The 13,991-nt window shown below is 49.6% G+C and overlaps 1 long non-coding RNA gene across 1 annotated transcript; it reads left to right on the plus strand.

The window, feature by feature from the left end:
* Positions 1-6,952: 6,952 nt before the first annotated feature.
* Positions 6,953-9,374, plus strand: LOC112882586. The gene is made up of 3 exons (XR_003226685.1): positions 6,953-7,515; positions 7,691-7,792; positions 8,083-9,374. It is a non-coding gene; the product is annotated as an uncharacterized LOC112882586 (long non-coding RNA).
* The last annotated feature ends 4,617 nt before the right edge of the window (positions 9,375-13,991 follow it).

Consider the following 13,991-nt stretch of genomic DNA (forward strand, 5'->3'; position numbering starts at 1 on the left):
CTCTCTTGGGCGACTGCTTCGCTACTGACCGCGGCTACGGCTCTTGCCTCGGCGTGGGCGGCTCGGATCTGCTGTAATCTCACTGCGAGCTCCGCTTGCTCGGCTCGATGGGTCTGCTCCCTTAGAAGGTTGGCTTGCTCATCAAAGAGTTGGTCCAGGGCGGCTAGGTATGTAGCCACTTGGTACAGGGGGCCTTCTTCGTGGCGACGTCGTTCCAGGTTTCTCATGCGTGCTTCCCAGACTGGGGTTCTGATGGCTGGCGGAAAGAACTTTGCTGGTGTAGGGGCGAGGTGTTCTTCAAAAATCCGGCAAAAATAATGGACTGCTTTTCGGATGGCCAAAGGGTAGGTGTCCTGGTGTCTAAATCCGGTGGCAGTCACTCGCCATGGCTGGATGTCGGGGTGGCGATTGCTCCTGGCGATGACCAGGATCACCCTGCAGCGGAGGGTACCATGGTGCTCGTACTCTCGACTGTAGTACCTCGGGCGTTCTGTAACGCCAAGGCCTTCCAGGGTGTTGATCAAAAGGCTGGGAAAGCCAGGTGCAGCTTGGCAATCGCCCTGGGTCCATCCTTCCTCAGCCATCTGAAACAAGGACAGGGTAAACAATCTGGCACAGGTGCAAGAAAGAGTAGATAACATTTATTATTACAACAGGGATGGTACAGTTTTCATGGATACGTGGTCATTAGGGTAGGGGTTCTAGCTCGGGGTGCTAATCCTATCATGGGGATTCTTCCTCGATCCTGATAGGGCGCTTCTTTATTGGGAGGCTTCGATCCATCTCCTCATCTTCGGTCTGAGTACCTTTATCCCAATGGGTTTCCATGGGTTCTTCTTCTTCTTCTTCCTCTATCCATCCACCTATTCCGTTGCGGTTCTCGTATTCCTGCATCTGGGCTTGGAGGGCGGCTAAGGAATACTCGGCGCTTGCGGCTCTTGTCCGTTGTTCCTCCAGCTCCTGGGTTAGTTTTTCAATCCCATGGATTAGTTGCCTCAGTTGTGCCGCCTGTTCGCGGTAGAGTGCATCCAAGCCAGTAAGATAGATGGATAGGTGGGAGACCGTGTCTTCTAGGTCTTCTTCTCGTCCAAGTCCCCTCATTTGGGCAATCCAAGTGCGTCCTCTTCCCTCAGCGGGTGGGAAAAATCCCATAGGAGTCCGCTGAAGGTGGTGCCTGTAGAGCACACGCAGCCGTCGCAGGGCTTTACGGGCGGCCTTTCGGTAGGTGTCGGGAAGCGGAAGCCAGAGGTGGAGATGAACCAAGGGTCCACGTCAGGGTAGCGGGTGCTCCTCTCCACAAAGACCATCATATCGCACCGAAGGGTGCCTCCGGAGATGTATTCTCGGTAGGCATACTCTGGTGGTTCCATAACCCCAACGCGTTCCAGGCTGAGTAATAATAACTTAGGAAGACCGGGCTCTGCGTGGCAGATTCCGTTAGCCCATCCATTGCCAGCCATCTGGAACAGGGCAAAGATCAGCGGTGAGTGCTTGTGCAGAAAAATATCTAAGTCGGAACAAGTCCTAGGGTCTGGAACCGGGTCTCGCTTCTAAGGTTACGTCCTACGGCCAGCCTACGGCTCTGATACCACCTGAAGCGCCCCCCTATCAGGGAAGACTTAAAAGTGTTACTTTATCAGTCCCAGGAGGCTGATAACACTTTTATTACATCAGATGATACATCACCGTACAACTCTTCGCGGTAATGGGCAGTGAAGCACCACTATCGCGAGGATTACAACTAAAATCCACACTACTACACTAGCTACGAAAAGGGGATCATCAGAGTCTTGCGCCATGCGGAGTTCCAGTGGTGACCTCACCCACAGGCAAGACTGGGTGCAGGACGGGACCCTACTCGACGTCTTCGGGGATGTAGTCTGGATCTTCCACTGTAAAAAATAAGAATGGGGTGAGTACGAACGTACTCAACAAGTCCAATCACACCCGCGGAGGGGGAATAACAGAAATAAATGCACCGGTTAATCCAAGGATAGGGTTATGGTTTTATTTGCGGAAAAACTCGGTTTATGCAAAGATTCGTTTAAAACATTTTCAAAACAAGTTTTCAAATACCAAGGAGCACGTGCTGTTGATCCACACAGGATCCGAACTTTAAGCTGCTACCGGACTCCCCATCCATCGTAGCCCACGGCACAACTGCCGGACATTTTCCAAATAACACACACACCAATCCCAGAGAAACACTAGTTATGTGACCACACCGTAACTTGCCCAATACCGTGGGCACGGCTATTCGAATAGATTTTAACTCTGCAGAGGTGTGCAACTTTACCCACAGGTGGGGTACCACAGTACGAACACCTTAGTGCCGGTGCAGATCCCATCGAAGCCCTTACCCACCTTAGCTAGACCTGGCTAGCCACCACGGGATCTATCAAGGGGTCATTCGACCTATCACTGAGGTTTAACCGGGGCATAAGTCACACAGAGCTTATCCCGTCTCCTTGATCACCCGTTGCTCCCAGCTCTCCTGATGGCTATCAGACTAACTAGTGGGGTTAGGCTAAGCCGTTGCCCATACAACGGTCAAGTGGTTTGCACGACAGGAAGCTAGGTGAGACGACACATCAACTCGGTCCTTAGGGGTGACAAGATGGATATCTCCCTTCCACGCTCAACCACACAGGTACGAGCACACCAACGGCAAATCACACAGAAATGCCATCCATCCCGTCTGACTCATCTTTCAAAACCACGTATTATCCCTTCCCACACGCACACACTCTCTTTGCAAAACCAGGTGGTCAAGGTATGGTTATCACAGGTAAGGGTGGCTATCCTACCATGTTTTCAGCACGCAAAACTATGCAATTTTATAAAACAGGACACTGGGTTGTGTTTATAAAAACTAGGACAGAAATATGCATCAAAGGGCGGGATTGAACTTGCCATCGTCAAACCCTTGCGGGAGGTCCTGGTCGAAGCAGTGTCCCTCGGGCTCGGGATCGCAAAACTGGTCCTCGTTTGCCTGGTCACAGTCGGGACCTTCCTCGTTCACTCCGTGTCCTAGGGCGCAAACAAACAGACACACAATCAGGCGAAAGAACTAAAAGCTTTCATCGTTGAACTTGAATCGGAAATAATTTAGTTACGGAGTTAGGGGTGATATTTTTGGGTGGTTTCTTAATGGCATGGCTAGAACTATACTAGAAAGGTTGTGGTGAAGTTTCGGATCGATCGGAGATCGTTTCGCACATAAAATGACGAGGCGAAGGGGGTTTCAGGGGCTCAACAAGGGTCTAGGGGCTTATTCATGATTATCCAAAAAGGGTAGGGACCTATTTGCGAATCCTAGAAATATTAGAGACGCAACAAAAAGTGCGAGGGATCTACTGGAAAATAAACTTATGTAATGGAGGGGTCTAGTTTTGGAAATAGCAAAGAGAGGGGGCTCGTTTTGCAAGGTTGTAAAAGAGTGGAGGGGTTCTTAAACAAATAGAGGGAAAGGGAGGGCCTAAGGGCAAAATTGCCCCTTTCTTCCTCCTCCTGCCAGCAGGAAACAGGGGAGGGGAGGGGGAGGTCCGGCGCCGGCCAATCCCGGCGGCCCGGGGCCCGATAGCGGCTCGGGGTTGGAGGAGAAGGGAGAGGGGGAGGAGGGGGTCCTATTCCGGGCCGTACTTCGGGCGGGGGTGGTGCGAGGCGGCCGGCCGACGGGGCGGGCGGCGGCAGGCAGTGCTGGCCGGCGGGGCGGCGAGGGGGCCTGGGAAGGGAGCTGGGGGGGCGGTGGCGCGGGTTGTGGAGGTGCCGGGGTGCGCGGGGGGCCATTTATAGGCGGCCGTGCGGGCGGGCGGATGGTGGCCGGCAGAGCGGCTCCGGGGCGGCCATTAATGGCGCTCGGGGTTGCGACGCGGCGTGTGGCGGGGCGCAGGCGCCGAGGGCGACGTCGAGCACGTGGGGAGGAGGGGCCGGCGCTGTGCGGTACAGGGGCGGCGCGGGCGGCGAGGCCGGGGCGGCAGCGGCGGGCGGCGCGGCGGCCATGCGGTTGCGCGTGCGTGGCGTGGCCGGGCGCGTGCGCGTGCGTGTGGATCGCGTGGATCGCGTGCGCGCGCGGTCCGGCGGTGCGCGCGCGTACGGCGGCGTGTGCGCGAGGGCGGGGCGGCGTGGCCGGGGCCAGAGGCCGGGCGGCGCGGCTCGGGAGCTCGGGAGCAGGGGAAGGAGGGAGGAGCAGGAAAGAAGAAAGGAGAAAAGAAAAGGGAGGGAAGAAAAAGGGAAAAAGAAAAGGGGAGGGAAGGAAAAGAGAGGGGAAAAGAAAAGGAAAAAGGAAAATAAAAGAGGAAAGAAATGGTGTGAAAAAGAAAAAGGAAAATTTAACGCGCGCCGGCGGTATTCGCGGCGGCGACCGCGGCTGGTCGGCCACGCGTGCGCGGCGTTCGCGCGCTGCGCGAAGAGGAAAAGGTGACGTGACCGCGATTGGATTCGGGTGTCGGCTTCGGTTCCCGGGGAGTTAGGGTTTCGGCAAAACGGTTCTTGAAAACGAAAATTTTAGCGTGTAATTTATGGGTAAGTTTTCGGGATGTCACACTGTGGTGGCCGGAGTTGGGCTGTCGGCGGTGAGTAGGAGCTCCGGTGAGGTGCGGGCGGTGGTGGTCCGGTGAGAGAGGGCGGCGTGGGGAAGTCGAGGAGTACCAGCAGGTCGAGGGCGACCCGTTTAGAGCCTTGGTTTGGGCGGAGGAGGAGCGGAAAGTGGGGCTCGACGGTGCGGTCGAGTGGCAGCGCTAATGGCGCGGTGGTGGTGGTACTCGAACGCATGTGAGCAGGGGCTTGTTGCAGCCCTTTTATAGGCGCACAGATGAAGAAGGGCGCGGGGCGCGGCCAAGCTGAGGGAGGTGCGGTCGGGACAATGCCGTGGCGTCGCCGGCGCGTCGTGGCTCGGCCGTCGGAAATCGACGCCCGTGTGGCGCGCGCCTGGCATGGGTGGATTCGGGGTAGGGGAAGGGCGATTTGGCCGCAGACCGATCGGGGCTCGTTCGGGGCACTGTCCTTTGGCACGGCTCACCGGCAGGCATCGTTGGCCAGGTGGCCGGCGGCCGCTGCCCGGGACAGGGAGGGGAGAGAAGAGAGAGGGAGGGAGAGAGAAAATGGTTAGGATTTAAATTATTTTTTTCAAAATTTCAAAATGGAAATTTAAAAAACTTTGAACATGGAGAATTTAAAAATCTACAACTTTTGTTTTGGATCAAAGTTCATTTGAGCTTTAGTTTAGAAGTTATTTAAATTTAAGATTACTAGGATTTGAATTTCTATTCATCTTATGGGTTTAATATTTAAATTTGCGAATGATGTTTGCAGTACACTTTGTAAGGAACTGTGTTTATTTTTTATACTACATTTATCATGAAAAGTGGAGCATAAAATAACAAATCTCACGTACACACATAATTAGATGCATTTGTTTAGGACCGCCGGAGCCGCTGCAAGCACATCAACGGGATGCTTTGGATTGTTGAGATGTTGATTTGGGGAATTTGTGCTCTGATTTGGATTTGGATTGATTTTTTCAGCCTTTTGTGCTTGGGCTAACTCTGTTCGGTTGGTTCGGCGACGGTAGTGATTGATATCGGTGGATGGTGGGGCTGCCCATCATGGCTCTGCAATTTTTAGTAGTAGAGATACGGTTACTCCTATTTTTATTTCAGGAAAAAAACGGCTCTGCAATTTTTAGTAGTAGAGATACGGTTACTCCTATTTTTATTTCAGGAAAAAAACATGCCGAACGGGGGTTCGAACCCATGACTAGGAGTTAGAAACGTAGAGGCTTAACCACTGCGTTACTTCTGAGCTCGTATCAACATTTTACGTTAAACGTTATTTGTACAATCTAATGTAGCAGGGCTAAAATCAAAAAAAAATTACAAGCCCTCGTAGAGTCGAACTCACTACCTCCCGTTCGGTAAGGAATAGGCAGACCACTAAGCAACAGCTTTGGTTCGGTTTCTTTAGACAAAGTAAATAATCGATGTTTTGACAGTTCGACTTTGATGAAGAACATGTGAATAGTTCCCCGGAATTAAATATTTAAATTGGTATTTCTCTCTCATAAAGACTCCAAATTTAACGGTTCTTGTTCTAGAATTCTTCTAAGACCACAATCTTTCATTTAATGATGCTTTTTTTGTTATGCTAACTGATATTTCTTGAAAATTTTCAAATGGCTTATTTTCTTCCATTTAAATAGAGAGTAGAAAAATATTTTCTTACATAACAGTTGCTAATGTTAGGTAGTACTTTCTGATATTATGGTCAACATAAGGTTATATTCAAATTTGACATGCATACGAGTTGGAAAATGTTATGAGCTATTTGAATCTTAATGTTCGACTTAAGTTGTATGAAACAATGTGAGAGATCTATCTATTTTATAAAAATATATACTTCAATTTTCATAAAATCTTATGAAACTTTTATGTAAAATTTATACATCCATAAAATGATTCTATGATAATTTATAAAATTTTTGCAGAATTTTTAAGTATTATTTGAGATATATTAAAAAAATATTTTTATGAAATTTTTAAGTATTATTTGAGATATATTAAAAAAATATTTTTGTGAAATTTTTAAGTATTATTTGAGATACATGTAGTTTAATTTGAAATTAATTTTGATAACCATGTAGAAATTTATTTAAATGATACAAAATAGTAAATAAGTTCCAAAATTAATAAAATTCCTATATAACGATATCTATGTAGTCTATTCCATGTAAAAAATATATTGAGGTGTTTAAGATAATTATTTTAGTGAGTTGTTACACAATGATGCGTTAATTAGTTGAAAATGAAAAAATAACGCTAAACAGCGAAAACCCTGGCTCTGGGCCGTTGCCTACAAGGCCCAACCATTCTTGTCCGTTTATTATTGATCTGATGGTTTAGATCGCGTCCTTATACTGTATAATTCCGTCAGGTCTACACTCCACCTCTGTACCCGTACCTTTTTTCTCCCCTCACTCCGTGGCAGCCGCCCCCTCGTGGCTGCGCCTCCTCTCCTGGTCGCCCCTCCCCTCCCTTCCTCTTCGTGGCCGGCCCTGCATCCCCACCGACGCACCCGGCCTGCGCCACCGGCGGCGCCCCACTCCACGGCTCCACGCGTCCCCTCCCCCTAACCCGGCCGGCCCATGGTGAAGGGGCGCGCGATGGTGGCCGACGCCAGCCCCGCGAAGCCCCGAGCCCGGTGTGGAGGCGGCGCGCGGGTGCCGCCCGGAGCAGCACCGCGCCGCGCCGAGCTGCTGCCGCGGTCGATGGATCCGGGGGCGCGGTCGATGGATCCGGGCAGGTACCCTCTCCCTAGATCCGCGTGCTAAGAGGTCAGCCCCAGGCGCGGCAGCAGGACGCAGCCCCCCGGGACGGAGACGAAGAGGAGCGCCAGCCCCGGGCGCCTAGGACACAACGGCCGCGGCGGGGCGCCCCTTGGCGTCCGTCGTCGGGAACCCGTTCTGGGCCTCCCACCGCTATCCGTCGCCGAGATGCCGTCGTTCCTGCCCTACTCCCCGTGAGGCGTCTCCTCCTCCTCTCGACGTTCTGACGCTCGCGTTCCTGTGCTCGAATCCCTGCGCCTCGCCTCTTCTTTTTCCCCCTTCGATTTTCCATCCATTCGGGGTGGGGCTCCGCTCCTTCCAGTTCCAGACGGACTTCAAAGTGTTTGATTTGGTGTCGTGTGCGTGTAGGCTCCCGTCATGAATTACCCACTGATGCTGTTCGAGTGGGGAACCAGACCTGGAGGATCCCTGCAGCATGCTGAGCATTGCCTGCCCGCCTACAGCATACTGGTTTGTTCTTTCTTGATTACCATCTTGTAAGACGGGCATGTTGCTAATATCTTAGTTTGTTTATTTACTCGAATCAAGATTATGATATGGCCATGCATCAATCTGAAAATTAGTTGCTCCCACAAAACAAAGACTGAAACTAATTTTATATATAACTTGGCCTCCATCTCATTTGTCGTGTGCTTCTGGGTTGATTGATGGATTAACTTGGCCTCCTCATTTTTATTCAGCATTGTTTTAATTCTGAATCAAATTGTTGCCTAACCCAGTATTGCGTTGGCATGGTGCAGCTCTCCAGGCAGCCATGTCCATGCAGGTAATCTGTTCGATGAAATGGCCCTGGAGACACTAGCTGCTAGTTGCTGCACTAGTGCTTATGCGTATCTAAGGAAACCAGGAGTTTGTGTCAGCTTGCGAACTCTGGTTGTTATTTTGTATGCATCCCCTCCCAATTTGTTGTGCTTTTTTTTGCCCTAGTCCAATTGTTTGTTCAGATCAAATGATATATATCCTTCAAAAGTTATATCATTGAGAAATATTACCTATATTCTGCTGTCGCCTAAGACTTTTGTATGGCTTTGAACTGATGCATCCATAATAATATGTGTGTGCTGTAGATCAATTTGGCTCTAGAACAAGCAACATGTCGTTTTCATGCTATAGTGATGCTAGACATTTATACTTATTAGCCTAAACATCCATACCCGTCTTAGTTAAAAGATAAATTCAATTGTCAAAAATAGTGAAAATTTCTTTACATGGTGTTACTAAATGGAGCATAAATGTGTCTAGAAATTGCTTTTACTAAGGTTGACGAAAAGTTAATTAAAGATGAGACAATAATACTAATTTGATTTAAGTCACTAGCAATAAGCAAACCTCAGCGACAACGTATCATGTTCTTGGGCTGCAACTAGGCCTGGGCATAATTAATCAATAATCAAATCGAATTACCTGAGACTGAAACTGAATTACCCGAAATTGAAAAATTTGGTCACATGTTATTTGCAAGGATGTCCTTGAAATAGCATGCGTAGGTGGGGACTTGTATAGCATTGAGCAGCGCATATTGATGTTCAACCTTCGAACCACTTCCACAAATTTATCAAATCGATTGTTAGTTTTACCTAACCGCTGGCGGATCTTTCCAGGCAGAATCCTTGTATTCTCATGATTGATCATCTCAAATTCAGGTTCTTCAGTCACTATCCCTAGTTCTGATGTAGAGTTGTCTTCTTTATTGGTCATTGAAGATCTTCGGTCTCTTTCCCTAAACGTGTATGAATTACCTTTTCTGATTTTGGATTGTTTTCCTTCGTAGCTAGTTAAGTGGCTTGCAAGCTGAGTGATTTGAGTCTCCAACATCTTCATCGTGTGTTCAAGACTTAGTGGTTTGAGCTTTTGACCTCGGTTACTTTGCTATCAATGTCCTCCAGAGCTTCAATGTTCTCCATAGCTTTGTCCACAGCCTTGAACTTTGTCACTATGTCCTTATTGATTTTTGCTTGCTCTTTTGTGAATTTCTTCAACTGTAAACATAAAAGCATAATATTCTGAAGCCAAAATAGGCGTTTTTGTCCCTTTCCTATTGGTCGAGGGTCAACTTCATCCCTCAACTTTTAATTGGGCTAATGTAGTCTTCGAACTTCTATTTTCGGATTAATCTCATCACTGGTCCTTGCTGGTCGTCCATCTTGGCATGCCACGTCATGCTATGCATGTATTTCACTGAGTCATCAATGCCAAATGTCTCGTTTGTCCCTGATCATTCGACTATATGTCTATATCCATATCCCTCCATCTATTACAAGGTCATCCAAAATCCATCCACCTTATTATTCTCTCTCATCTATTACATTCGACATTGATGACTTGGTAGAACACACATCAATTGGTGACATGGCACGCTAATATGGACGGCAAACTAGGATGAGAGATAAGAATGACCCAAAAATAGAAGTTGGATGACTAAATTGGTCTAATTGAAAGTTGAGGATGAACTTGACCATCGGACAAGAGTTGAAGGATAAAATTCTATTTTGCTTATTCGGAGTAGAAGAGCTAGCACTGAACTAAGACATGTTTAGATACCTAGAGGGTGGAAACCAGCCCTCTTTCTTCATGTAGTTTGGTATTTGGTTTCTTATGGATAATTTTTCTGCACATGGACGTACTCTCCACATTCTTCACATGTTGATCGTGCTTCTGCTGCCTTGATGTCCGTGGCTTGGGCTTCAGCCTTATTTGCTTCCATCCTCCTCATCAGTCCGTTGATCTACCCTTCCATGATTTCATCTCGCTCCACTTATTGTACACTTTTCAGTTTTCACGGTACCAGTGGATGGGACTGGTAGCAAGTGCTCTACTGATGCCCATGCACCTTTTTCTGCGACCCTTTTGAATAGAGCATTAGCTTAGAGCATTAGCTTGAGGAGTGGGGTCAATAATCGAACATCCAGCAGATGCATCAATGATTGTACGAGATTCTTCTGTTAATCCTCCATAAAACTTTTGAACTAGATCCTCCTTCGAGTATTTATTATATGGACAAGAGACGATTTAGTCGTTGAACCCTCATAAGCTTCAGCAATCAATTATTTTTGGCAAAAGATTTTGTATACGTAGTGTATTCCACTTGAATTCAAGGGTATTTATGGTGCGAGCCCATTTGAATTAAGGGTATTCAGTGAAATACCTATTATTTTTTAGCAAAAGATTTTGTATATATGTAGTGTGTTTCATGTATATGAATAACAAGTTCCTAAAGTCCTAATCTCTCCTTCAAGCCCAAAATATGTAGTAGCTCACCTCCCTCCTCCCCGCCCGATGGCCCACACCACCCCATTAGCGATCAGTGGCCGGCCTAGCTGACAAGCCAAGCTGAGCGCTGTCGGCCCCGCCCCCACTCCCACTTGCCCTCTAGCCTCCTGTGCCCAATTCCTAAACCCCGTAACTGATTAAATCCCCCAATTCCCTGATTTCGTGCTGTGACTATATGTCACGCGTGCTACAAATCACCATGTTGTCACCTGAAGGCCCAACATCGTGTCAGGCTACTACATGATGATGGGCTGTGCGCGGGTATGCGACCTTATGGAACTCAAAGCATGCTGCTGCTGCTTTACTATTGGTCTGGACTTCTGACCCGTGGGGTCTGGACTACTCACATTTGCAGTGATATTGGTTTTTCGATGTGTCGGATCCAGGGTCGTGGGACTGCGCATATGGTATAGAATATTTTAGAATAACATATGTGGCATATTTCATACCTTATGTCTGTTGTGAAAATACTCGGATACGAGTAGGGTTAGTCGGTACAGAAGAAAACTACCCGAGTAGTACTCGGGTAGGACTTCTAAGCTCGTACCGGACCAGAATACATATAATTCTATCCCCCCAAAGTATATAAGGGTGGATAGAGACCCCCTCCAAACGGACAATACATATCAATCTACACTTAAGTCAATACAAACCATCATACAGGACGTAGAGTATTACGCACATCGCGGCCCGAACGTGTCTAAACTTTATATTGCTTGCACCTTTGAGTTCCTGATCTCGGTGACACCCTACCTACAAATCTACTACCTTGGGGTATCCCTCGGTAGACTTGAGGCTAAACACCGACAGCTAGCACGCTAGGTAGGGGTGTTCATCTAAGATCCACTAGTGAACTTGATGGTATTGTTCAACTTCACCAGCGCCGTGCTCGAAGAGGGCACCACCTTCACTTTTGGTGGGTCTGCATCGCCGATGGCTTGGGTGGTTTGAACAACCACCTAGCCAACCCCAAGGAGCCAGAAGTGCTTGCAGCAACCTGACGTAGTGATCTCGACGAGTTCGTTGACAACCTCAACGAGATGCTCCCTGACCTAGCTAGGGAGATCGAGGAAAAGTCCGTTTTCAACGCGACTTCTACTCATGCCGCACCAGGACTCCTCGGATCGGGTCCAATCCGGTCTGAGGAACAGCATACCCGATTCCCCTTTGGGTTGCGCAACGCGGCCACTATATATCAGGAGGCCACGCGGTTCAAGTCCCTCTCCGCATTGGAGGACTTAGATCGCCTACTCAAGATTGGAAAAGATGAAGCCACCACATGTTGGGAGGCTACTATCTTGGATGACTACGACTTTGACTCTGATGACAGTGCAGAGCCTTTTATGGGCTGTCATCAAGGCCTGGTGATCACATCGACGCCGCAAGGTCGCTTCGTGTACTTGAAGAGCAAGAAACCCTCTGAACTACTTGGAGACGACGCCTGACTTGTGGCACACCTTGATACGCTGCCTTATCAAGAAGGCAGGCCCCTCTCAACCATCACCGAAGGAACCATGCTGGTCGACTACACCTCTGACGAGCACTCCTCGCACCGCCACGTCTACCTGGCGGAAGTGGAGGGTGAAGGCAACGAAGACCCCAGTGAGCTACCCGAGCAAATCTCCGGGGATGAGAGCATCGCCGACGCCGGCAATGAGAACAACGCCGAGCGCGACGCTCATAGATTGAGGAAACAGTGCCACACATAGAAGAAACGCTGTGGCACGCAGCGCCGCGTGCAGCGCGACCTCGACGCCGAGTTCATGACAGCAGTTGAACGGGGTTTCCAAACCCTAATCGCCAACATCGTGGGTGTGACGGCCATACTAGCCGCCAGCCAAGACCCAGCTGCACAACAAACTCTGTGACTGGCTCAGAAGGCGTGGCTACAACTCGATCATCAGAACTCAGCTCCATCGCTAGAGGCCAACCAAGAACAAGTGGGCGAAAGTCATAGTCCGGCTAGCCGGACTCCCGGGGGACACCCTCGACATCGCCCTAGAGGCAATGAAGGCAACAACGACGCTCCTTAGAGTAGTCGCTCCGCCGGTGGGAGGCCATGACCACCTCCAAGGGGTAGCCAGGCACCTCCACGACTACTCAGGATCCTTCCGAAAGTGCAAGCTAGACGATCTCATCGTGGTTGTCGAGCGCCCCCGCAAGGCAAGAAGTCGGGGATGATGCAGGAGCAGTTTGAGAAACTTCTACAGAAGCAGTGCCCATGGCACCCAGGCGCCAAGCACTCGGCAATCAAGTGCTACAACCTTCGAAAGATGTTCAACGCCCCACCCCTTGACAAGAACGCCAAGAAGAAGGGCAAGGGGGGCGACAAACCAGAAGACAAGTCGGGAGTTGCCCAATTCCAGAACGCATCGAAGACTGTCAACATCATCTTTGGCGGCGAATCCGGCTTCGCCTCCAAACAAGCTCAAAAGCTCACACTTCGCGAGATCTTATCTATCGAGCCGGCGTTACCACGACCACTCCAATGGTCGGAGGTCCCCATCTCGTTTTCAAGAGATGATCACTGGACTAGCTTCTCAGAGGTGGAAAAATTCCCGCTCGTGCTGGATCCAGTGGTGGCCAGCGTCAGGCTCACTAGAGTACTCATTGATGGCGGAAGCAGTCTCAACCTTCTCTTCACGAGTACTTTGAAGAATATGAGACTGGACATCACGGATATGCTCACCCCAAGCAAGGCTCTCTTCTACGGCATCGTACCAGGAACTCGGCTGCACCACTCGGGTCCGTGACCCTCCCAGTCACCTTTGTCACAAGGGATAGGACTGAGTACATCAAGTTCAAGGTGGCAAACTTCGAATCCATCGGCAGCATGCCATGGCGCTGCGAGCGAGGCGTTCTGCAGCTGTTGGAGGAGGCGGCCCGCCTCCTCGTCGGTCTTGGTGGCGGTGCGAATGTCGGCCAGCAGACTGAACGAGGGCCCCGACACGGCGAGCAACATAGCAGGCTCGGTGACGGTGTCAGTGTTGCGGCGCGACAGGGCGTCCGCTGCCGTGTTCAAGCATCCTAGGCGGTACTCGACGGCGAAGTCAAATCCAAACAACTTGCTGATCCACTAGTGCTAGTGAACCATGGATAGCTGCTGGTCTAGGAGAAACTTCAAGCTGAAGTGGTTGGTACGGATGAGCGAGCGACGGCCCTGGAGGTATGGGCGCTAGTGCTGCAACGCCTGGACGAGGCCGATGAGCTCGCGCTCGTAGGCCGCTTGCTTGTGATTGCGCGCGACGAACGGCCGGCTAAAGAAGGCCAGGGGTCCCTCTGTCACACCCTAAAATATTCAATTTTAGGATGTGACTATCTTTTACAATGTGTTCATCTATCAATAGGATTTTCCGAGAATTTTAAAGATTTTTCTGGC

The sequence above is a fragment of the Panicum hallii genome, chromosome 2 (assembly GCF_002211085.1).
Source record: "Panicum hallii strain FIL2 chromosome 2, PHallii_v3.1, whole genome shotgun sequence".
Classification (NCBI taxonomy): Eukaryota; Viridiplantae; Streptophyta; class Magnoliopsida; order Poales; family Poaceae; genus Panicum; species Panicum hallii.